The sequence below is a fragment of the Ovis aries genome, chromosome 1 (genome assembly GCF_016772045.2).
Source record: "Ovis aries strain OAR_USU_Benz2616 breed Rambouillet chromosome 1, ARS-UI_Ramb_v3.0, whole genome shotgun sequence".
NCBI lineage: Eukaryota > Metazoa > Chordata > Mammalia > Artiodactyla > Bovidae > Ovis > Ovis aries.
In genome coordinates this window covers 101,152,457-101,162,809 of record NC_056054.1, presented here as the reverse complement: position 1 = coordinate 101,162,809, position 10,353 = coordinate 101,152,457, and the positions used below count along the sequence as shown (strand labels likewise).

The window sequence follows — 10,353 nt, the reverse complement described above, 5'->3', positions numbered from 1 at the left end:
CAGGATGTCTTGCTCTAGGAGAGTTGTCATGCCATCTGGATCTGGATCATTAAGATCTTTTCTGTATAGTTCTTCTGTGTATTCTTGCCACCTCTTCTTAATATCTTCTGCTTCTGTTAGATCCATACCATTTCTGTCCTTTATTGTGCCCATCTTTGCATGAAATGTTCCCTTGGTATCTCTAATTTTCTTGAAGAGATCTCTAGTCTTTCCCATTCTATTGTTTTCCTCTATTTCTTTGCATTGATCACTGCAGAAGGTTTTCTTATCTCTCCTTGCTATTCTTTGGAACTCTGCATTCAGATGGGTATATCTTTCCTTTTCTCCTTTGCCTTTAACTTCTCTTCTTTTCTCAGCTATTTGTAAGGCCTCCTCAGACAACCATTTTGCCTTTTTGCATTTTTTTTTTCTTGGAGATGGTCTTGATCACTGCCCCTTGTACAATGTCAGGAACCTCAGTCCATCATTCTTCAAGCACTCTATCAGATCTAATCCCTTATCTCCTAGAATGGCAAGCCTGGGGCAGAGGGATGTGTTAGTTTCACTTCCTTAAGACCCTTCACAGGTGAGCAGGGTCAAGCTATCTCCCAGTGAACCAAAGACACCCTAGCCCAAAGGTCAGGTGGAAGGGGCTGGGCAGGTCTCCCTGAGGCATTTGCCTATGCCTATCATAACAAACGTAGCAATATAAGAATTGAAGTCACAGAAGCAAATCCAGTATGGATTCAAAATTAACCCTTCCAGTTGGTTATACCACCAAGGAAATTCAATACACAGTAGTCTTTAAAATGCCAGTCACTATGTGGGATCCCAAACCATATTAGTATACTTTTTGTAATCTGTTACATCTGAATCCATTGCTTTTCTCTTTTTTTTTTTTTTTTGCATTTGAAATGGATCATTTGGAGAATATTGATTCACTGTATAATGCAGAGCTTCCTAATGTTGACACATTACAACACACAACTTTGATACATAATAGGTACATATTAATATCACCCATCTAAAATATTTTGAGAATGTCAAGTTCACTGTAGCACATACAAGTTTTCCAAAATTCAAAATTTCACCTGAGAACTCAAATTTCATCACAGACAACAAAAACTGTCAGTTGTTTTCCTTGAAGTGAGGCTTACATCATTTACTTTTGAGAAAGTGTTTGCCAAATTCTCAAGTCTGAATAACCACGGTTTGTCTGGCAGCTATTCTACTTTTTGGCTGCACTGGGTCTTCGTTGCTGCTCCAGCTTTTCTTGAGTGGTAAGCAGGGGTACGTTCTGTAGTTGTGCGCAAGCCTCTTTCTCATTGCTGGGACTTCTCTTGTTGCAGAGCACGGGCTCCAGGGCTTCAGCAGTTGTGGCATGTGGGCTCTGACAGGGCAGGTTCCGATTCTTAGAGTGCAGGCTCGATAGTCGAGGCACAAGGCTTAGTTGCTTCACAGCATGTGGGATCTTCTCAGAGCAGGGGTCAAACCCATGCCGCATGTAATGGCAGGCAGGTTCTTTACCTCTGAGCCACCAGGGAAGCCCCTGGCATTGTTCTTTTAAGTAACAATGTTACATTATTTGAAAAAAAAAAAGCGGCTAGTTCATCTCACAAGTCAAACAACTGCACAAGTGCCATTCCTCAAGTCCCTCATTGCACCCCAGGATGCAGCCACACGCTCTATGTAGCTCCCACTTTCCCTCAGACATGCTCAAGATGTGGACTCAAGGGCTGAGGTTTAGGGACTTCCCTGGTGGTCCAGTGGTTAAGAATCTGCCTGCCAATGCAATCTGTCACAACTAGAGAAAGCCCGTGAACAGCAACAAAGACCCATCACAGCCGAAAGAAATAAGTATTTTAAAAAGGGTCCGAGGTCAGGGCGGCAGCCAGGAGGAGCTACCCCGCGTCTGAGGCCAGTGGAGGCCTGGAGGAGACACCCCGCATCCGAGATCAGGGGTGGTGACCTTGAGGAGCCACCCCGAGCCCGAGGCCAGGGCCGGCGGCCGGGAGGGGCAACCCGAGGATTGATCTCCCCAGGTCATTAGGTGCCCAGTATGCTACTGGAGATCAGTGGGGAAATAACTCCAGAAAGAATGAAGGGATGGAGCCAAAGCAAAAACAATACCCAGTTGTGGATGTGACTGGTGATAGAAGCAAGATCCGATGCTGTAAAGAGCAATATTCCATAGGTCCATGAATCAAGGCAAATTGGAAGTGGTCAAACAGGAGATGGCAAGAGTGAACATCAACGTTCTAGGAATCAGTGAACTAAAATGGACTGGAATGGGTGAATTTAACTCAGATGACCATTACATCTACTACTGTGGGCAGGAATCCCTCAGAAGAAACGGAGTAGCCATCATGGTCAACAAAAGAGTCCGAAATGCAGTACTTGGACGCAATCTCAAAAACGACAGAATGATCTCTGTTTGTCTCCAAGGCAAACCATTCAATATCACAATTATCCAAGTCTATGCCCCAACCAGTAATGCTGAAGAAGCTGAAGTTGAACGGTTTTATGAAGACCTACAAGATCTTTTAGAACTAACACCCAAAAAAGATGTCCTTTTCATTATAGGGGAGTGGAATGCAAAAGTAGGAAGTCAAGAAACACCTGGAGTAACAGGCAAATTTGGCCTTGGAATGCGGAATGAAGCAGGGCAAAGGCTGATAGAGTTTTGCCAAGAAAATGCACTGGTCATAGCAAACACCCTCTTCCAACAACACAAGAGAAGACTCTACACATGGACATCACCAGATGGTCAACACCGAAATCAGACTGATTATATTCTTTGCAGCCAAAGATGGAGAAGCCCTATACAGTCAACAAAAACAAGGACCAGCTCCTGGTCTTGTTTTTGTACAGGAGACAGGGATCAAGACCATCCCCATGGAAAAGAAATCCAAAAAAGCAAAATGGCTGTCTGGGGAGGCCTTACAAATAGCTGTGAAAAGAAGAGAGATGAAAAGCAAAGGAGAAAAGGAAAGATATAAGCATCTGAATGCAGAGTTCCAAAGAATAGCAAGAAGAGATAAGAAAGCCTTCTTCAGCGATCAATGCAAAGAAATAGAGGAAAACAACAGAATGGGAAAGACTAGAGATCTCTTCAAGAAAATTAGAGATAGCAAGGGAACATTTCATGCAAAGATGGGCTCAATAAAGGACAGAAATGGTCTGGACCTAACAGAAGCAGAAGATATTAAGAAGAGGTGGCAAGAATACACAGAAGAACTGTACAAAAAAGATCTTCACGATCCAGATAATCATGATGATGTGATCACTAATCTAGAGCCAGACATCTTGGAATGTGAAGTCAAGTGGGCCTTAGAAAGCATCATTACGAACAAAGCTAGTGGAGGTGATGGAATTCCAGTGCAGCTGTTTCAAATCCTGAAAGATGATGCTGTGAGAGTGATGCACTCAATATGCCAGCAAGTTTGGAAAACTCAGCAGTGGCCACGGGACTAGAAAAGGTCAGTTTTCATTCCAATTCCAAAGAAAGGCAATGCAAAAGAATGCTCAAACTACCGCACAATTGCAGTCATCTCACATGCTAGTAAAGTAATGCTCAAAATTCTCCAAGCCAGGCTTCAGCAATACGTGAACTGTGAACTTCCAGATGTTCAAGCTGGTTTTAGAAAAGGCAGAGAAACCAGAGATCAAATTGCCAACATCCACTGGATCGTGGAAAAGCAAGAGAGTTCCAGAAAAACATCTATTTCTGCTTTATTGACTATGCCAAAGCCTTTGACTGTGTGGATCACAAGAAACTGTGGAAAATTCTGAAAGAGATGGGAATACCAGACCACCTAACCTGCCTCTTGAGAAATCTGTAGGCGGGTCAGGAAGCAACAGTTAGAACTGGACATGGAACAACAGACTGGTTCCAAATAGGAAAAGGAGTACGTCAAGGCTGTATATTGTCACCCTGCTTATTTAACTTCTATGCAGAGTACATCATGAGAAATGCTGGACTGGAAGAAACACAAGCTGGAATCAAGATTGCCTGGAGAAATATTAACAACCTCAGATATGGAGATAACACCACCCTTACAGCAGAAAGTGAAGAGGAGCTAAAAAGCCTCTTGATAAAAGTGAAAGAGGAGAGCGAAAAAGTTGGCTTAAAGCTCAACATTCAGAAAACGAAGATCATGGCATCTGGTCCCATCACTTCATGGGAAATAGTTGGGGAAACAGTAGAGACAGTGTCAGACTTTATTTTTGGGGGCTCCAAAATCACTGCAGATGGTGACTGCAGCCATGAAATTAAAAGACGCTTACTCCTTGGAAGAAAAGTTATGACCAACCTAGATAGTATATTCAAAAGCAGAGACATTACTTTGCCGACTAAGGTCCGTCTAGTCAAGGCTATGGTTTTTCCTGCGGTCATGTATGGATGTGAGAGTTGGACTGTGAAGAAGGCTGAGAGCCAAAAAATTGATGCTTTTGAACTGTGGTGTTGGAGAAGACTCTTGAGAGTCCCTTGGACTGCAAGGAGATCCAACCAGTCCATTCTGAAGGAGATCAGCCCTGGGATTTCTTTGGAAGGAATGATGCTAAAGCTGAAACTCCAGTACTTTGGCCACCTCATGCTAAGTGTTCACTCATTGGAAAAGACTCTGATGCTGGGAGAGATTGGGGGCAGGAGGAGAAGGGGATGACCGAGGATGAGATGGCTGGATGGCATCACCGACTCGATGGACGTGAACCTGAGTGAACTCCAGGAGATGGTGATGGACAGGGAAGCCTGGTGTGCTGCGATTCATGGGGTCGCAAAGAGTCGGACACGACTGAGCGACTGAACTGAACTGAACTGAGATTTAATACAATTCATGATTTTACTGCTTCATCAAGGACAGTTTTTGTGTGTTTTTTCAATCCAGGGGTATGTGGACTGCCACTGTCTTAGATTCGTGCTAAGCCACCAAAAGTTTTACCCCCACTGCTTCAGCATTATTGCAAGTATCATCATCATGGAAGAGAAGAAAAACATCCTAACACAATATTAATGATGATAATAGTTTTGACCTCACAAACTCCCTAAAATAGTCTTGGGGACTCTTAGAGGCTCACAGACCACACTGTCAGCACCATCACTCTAAGTAAGTTACCTGCCTCTCTGGCTTTCAGTTTCCTTATCTAGAAACTAGGATTAGTGATGCTACAGCTACCTCACAGGGTTGTGGAAGCTGAATGATACGAAAGTGTGAAGCATTTAGAATAGTCTCTGGCACACTGTGTTATACAAGCATCTGCTAATATAATCATATATTCAGTATCATTGAGTGTTTTTCCAAAATAAAATTTATTGACAGTGTGTAATATTCTACAATGATGTAACCTAATTTTTGGATATCATGTTGTTTCCATTCTTTCAACATCCCTGTACATATCTGTGCCATTTCTCTGGTTAAATTCCTGAAATGGAGTTGCCCAGAGTACACGTATTTTTCACAGTACTGCTGGAAAGCATACATGGACCATCAAAGTGGGAGAGCTGAGAAAAAGAGGGGTCCATGGGCCGAGTATCTGAATCAGCTGGGGGCATCTCTTAAGGTGGACGTGTTGCCATAAATATGGAAGAATGAACTGTGATGATGATCTCTGAACTGGAAGAGGCCAAGGTGTTGGTTGAGTCATCCTCATGAACACTGAAGTCACTTAGCTGGCATGCAGAGGGCCAGAGATGGGACACAGGGCCCATCACGCCTAGATGCGCAGACTCTGCCAAAACGTGATTTGGCTGGAAAACTATCCCCAGACTCAGGAAAGCCAAAAAGACCATTATCTTTAAAACCAACACCTATAAAGGGCTGCCACGTCCTAGATGATGAGCCATTTCTCTCAAGTAAATATGTGATTCAAAAAAATGCTAGTGTCCTGCTCAACTTACACATTTTCAAACTCACTATTCAGAAATGGCACACATCCAATACGAACATAATGTAAGCACAGGGTACGTTTTCTAGTTTGATTTTGTGGAACCTTGTTTACATTCAAGCATTAAAGTCTGACTTCAGGATACTGCAAATTAAATTCATAGAATCTTGGCCCAGGCAGAAGCAGCACCACAGTGAAAGGAGGGGTTTTTTCCCCCAATAAATAATGCTATAACAAGTGGCTTTCCATATTACAAAATTGAAGTTGGATCCCTAAAAAAAAAAAAAAGAAATTGGATCCTTATCTCACTGGACACTGAGACAGAATAAGGAATTTCTATGTGAAAGGCAAAACCATAGAACTTTCAGAAAAAAAAAAAGAATATCTTTCTGACCTATGGAAGAGTTTACTGGACACAAGAAACACTAACTTTGAAAGAAAAGATTAAGAAATCTGACATTAAATTTAAAAGTTTTGGTCACTAAAGGGTACCTTTTGAAAAATGAAAAGAGATTCCCTGGTGGTCCAGTGGTTAGGGCTCAGTGGGCCTAACTAGAATATTACTAATACCTTGTCACATACCTAGCCTTCTTGAACCCACTTCTTCACATTCTCCTCAGAACTTTTATCCTGAATCTCACATTATTTTTTCCTTCCATGTCTTCTCATATACATAAAGTGTCTTAACAAGAATGTTTAGTTTTAATGTGTTTGAGCTTTATAAAAAATAGTTTTAGGTCATTCCCTGGCAGCCCTAACTCAGTAGAGCTCCCAGGGCCTAGGTTCAATCCCTGGTTGAGGAACTAAGATCCCTCAAGCAAGCACTATGTGCCAAAAAGAACAGTGAAAAGACAAGTCATAAATTTGACATACTTATAACAACATATAACCAATAATGATTTAATACTAAGAATAAAGAACTTCTATAAAACATCAATACAAAGTTAACTCAAGGACTTCCCTGGTGGTACAGTGGATAAGAATCTGCCTGCCAATGCAAGGGACATGGGTTTAGTCCTTGGCCCGGGAAGATTCCACATGCTGCAGGGCAACTAAAGCCTGGATGTCACAGCTGCTGAAACCCTCGAGCCTAGATTCTGTGCTCTGCAACAGAAGCCGTTGCCGTGAGCAGCCTGCACACCGCAACTAGAGAAAGCCCCTGCATGGCAATGAAGACCCAGCCCACCAAAAAAAATGAACTCAAGAGAAAAATGAACAAAAAATATGAAGAAATATTTCACAAAAATGGAACTACAAAGACCTATTTTTTTTTAAATTAAAGGATAATTAACCTCATTAGTAATTAGAGAAACACAAATTAAGATCACAATGATTATCGTTTCATCCTCACTGGACTGGCAGAAATTAAGAACTTGTAACGGTCCCAAGGACTGGAAAGGGATGAGTTCAACAGGAATTCTTAGACTGCAGGAAGGAGTGCAAATCCATACGGCCACTTTGAAAAACAATTCATCATTATCCTGTGAAGAATCCTAAAGAAATTCCTGCTTTCCCCACCCACCCCGCCCCCCGCAACGGGTTTGCCGCCAGGACACAGGTGTCATGAAAACCAAAATGGGAAAGAAGACCCACATCAACATCGTTGTCACTGGGCACGCAGATTCAGGGAAGTCTACCACGACTGGCCATCTGATCTACAAATGTGGCGGGATCGACAAGAGAACAATTGAAAAGTTCGAAAAGGAGGCTGCCGAGATGGGAAAGGGCTCCTTCAAATACACCTGGGTCTTGGAGAAGCTGAAAGCTGAACGTGAGCGTGGTATCACCACTGATATCTCCCTGTGGAAATCTGAGACCAGCAAGTACTATGTTACCATCACTGATGCCCCAGGACACAGAGACTTCGTCAAAAACATGATTACAGGCACGTCCCAGGCTGACTGTGCTGTCCTGATTGCTGCCGCTGGTGTTGGTGAATTTGGAGTCGTATCTCCAAGAACGGGCAGACCCGTGAGCGTGCCCTTCTGGCTTACACCCTGGGTGTGAAACAACTAATTGTTGGTGTTAACAAAATGGATTCCACTGAGCCACCCCACAGCCAGAAGAGATATGAGGAAATTGTTAGGAAGTCAGCACCTACATTAAGAAAATTGGCCACAACCCTGACACAGTAGCGTTTGTGCCAATTTCTGGCTGGAATGGTGACAACATGCTGGAGCCAAGTGCTAACCCGCCATGGTTCAAGGGATGGAAAGTCACCCGCAAGGGCGGCAATGCCAGTGGAACCACCCTGCCTGAAGCTCTGGATTGCATCCTGCCACCAACTCGCCCAACTGACAAACCCTTGTGTTTGCCCCTCTAGGATGTCTATAAAATTGGTGGTATTGGTGCTGTCCCTGTGGGGCGTGTGGAGACTGGTGTTCTCAAGCCTGGCATGGTGGTCACCTTTGCTCCAGTCAGTGTAACACCTGAAGTGAAGTCTGTAGAAATGCACCATGAAGCACTGAGTGAAGCCCTTCCTGGGGACAGTGTGGGCTTCAATGTCAAGAACGTGTCTGTCAAAGATGTCCATCGTGGTAATGTGGCTGGTGACAGCAAAAATGATCCGCCCACGGAAGCTGCTGGCTTCACAGCTCAGGTGATTGTTTTGGACCATCCAGGCCAGACCAGTGTTGGATATGCACCTGTGCTGGACTGTCACACAGCTCACGTTGCTTGCAAGTTTGCTCAGCTGAAGAAGATTGATCCTTGTTCTGGGAAAAATCTGCAAGATGGCCCTAAATTCTTGAAATCTGGTGATGCTGCCATCATTGATATGGTTCCTGGCAAGCCTATGTGTGTCGAGAGCTTCTCTGACTATCCTCCCCTGGGCCGTTTTGCTGTGTGTGACATGAGACAGACTGTCACTGTGGGTGTCATCAAAGCCGTGGACAAGAAGGCAGCTGGAGCTGCCAAGGTCACCAAGTCTGCCCAGAAAGCTCAGAAGGCTAAATGAATATTATCCCCCAAATCTGCCACCCCAGGCTTAATCAGTGGTGGAAGAACAGTCTCAGAACTGTTTGTCTCAATTGGCCATTTAAGTTTAATAGTAAAAGACTGGCTAATGATAAAAATGCATTGTAAAATCTTCAGAAGGAGAGGAGAATGTTTTTGTGGACCATATGTTTTGTGTATGGCAGTTTAAGTTATTAGTTTTTAAAATCAGTACTTTTTAATGAAAACAACTTGACCAAAAAATCTGTCACAGAATTTGAGGCCCATTAAAGAGTTTAATGAGGAAAAAAAAAAAAAAAAAGAAATTCCTGTATGGGTGTATCAGGAGATATGTACAAAAAACACTGAGATCCTGTTGATACTAGAAAAATAACTAGAGGCAATGCGAGATCCATCTACAGGAAAATGGTGAGATTACACAACATCCCCAGAATACGTAACATCCATGAAAAATGAATACGCAGCCACCAAGTGCAACTTTGAAGAACCTAAGAAACAAATTGGTTGTTAAAAACCATGTTCTGCAAGTCTCAGAGTATAGGACTTTTGGGGGGAGGGCCTCAACACACAGCTTGTGGCATCTTAGTTCCCTGACCAGGGATTGAACCCAGGCCCTAGCAGTGAAAGAACCAAGTCCTAACCACTGGAGCACCTGCCAAGGAATGCTCAAACACATTAAACATTCTTGTCAAGACTCTTTATGTATATGAGAAGACATGAAGGGAAAAAAATAATGTGAGATTCAGGATAAAAGTTCCAAGGAGGATGTGAAGAAGTGGGTTCAAGAAGGCTAGGTATGTGACTAGGTATTAGTAATATTCTAGCTTTTACATTGAGCAATTTCAGATATGTTAATTTCTTTACATCTTACTTTATATATAGGTTAAGTATTTTATGTGTAAAATATTATTTTTTCAAATATAATATAATAAAGAGAGAGATTATATGAATTGTGCATTCTATTTCATGCCCCACAGGATTTTGTGGAAACAAGATGAATCATGTTTCTCCTTCACAGACTTCCACCTTGTGAAAGGTCTCCAAGATCCCTGATATATGGTATTCTAAGTTTTCCACCTGTCTCCTGCTGTTTGCCGGCCCAACTAGTGTTTAAGCAACAAAATGCCTCCACGCCATCAGCACACACTATTCCTACTGAATGGAAACATCACCATCTCGTTTGCTGGCTGATGAACTTCTGGCCCCATTAAATGAGGGTTCAAACGTTGCCTTCGGGAATCTTCCCAGAGGCTACAAGGCTGTGGCCCTCTCTCCTCACTTTCACAGTGCCTTGCTCAGGCCTCTCTTTGGGCACTTGTTAGACATGGGTAACTGCTCATTTACAGGCTGACCCTTTCCTAGATGCTGAATCCTCAATGGCCAGTCCTGGCTTCTCTTCTCTGGGGGCCCAGTGCCTTACACAAATGGCTTTCAGTAAAGTTCTTCCTAAGGAAGGACTGTCCTGGGTGGTGATGAGCGGAAGGGGAATGGTCACGGGCAAAGTTACCAGTGTTTGAAGCAAAAAAGCAAGAA

General features: G+C 43.1%; 1 pseudogene; it reads left to right on the top strand.

Annotated features, from left to right (window-relative positions):
• Window positions 1–7,397: 7,397 nt before the first annotated feature.
• Window positions 7,398–9,102, top strand: LOC101114479 (elongation factor 1-alpha 1-like; annotated as a pseudogene).
• Window positions 9,103–10,353: the final 1,251 nt, after the last annotated feature.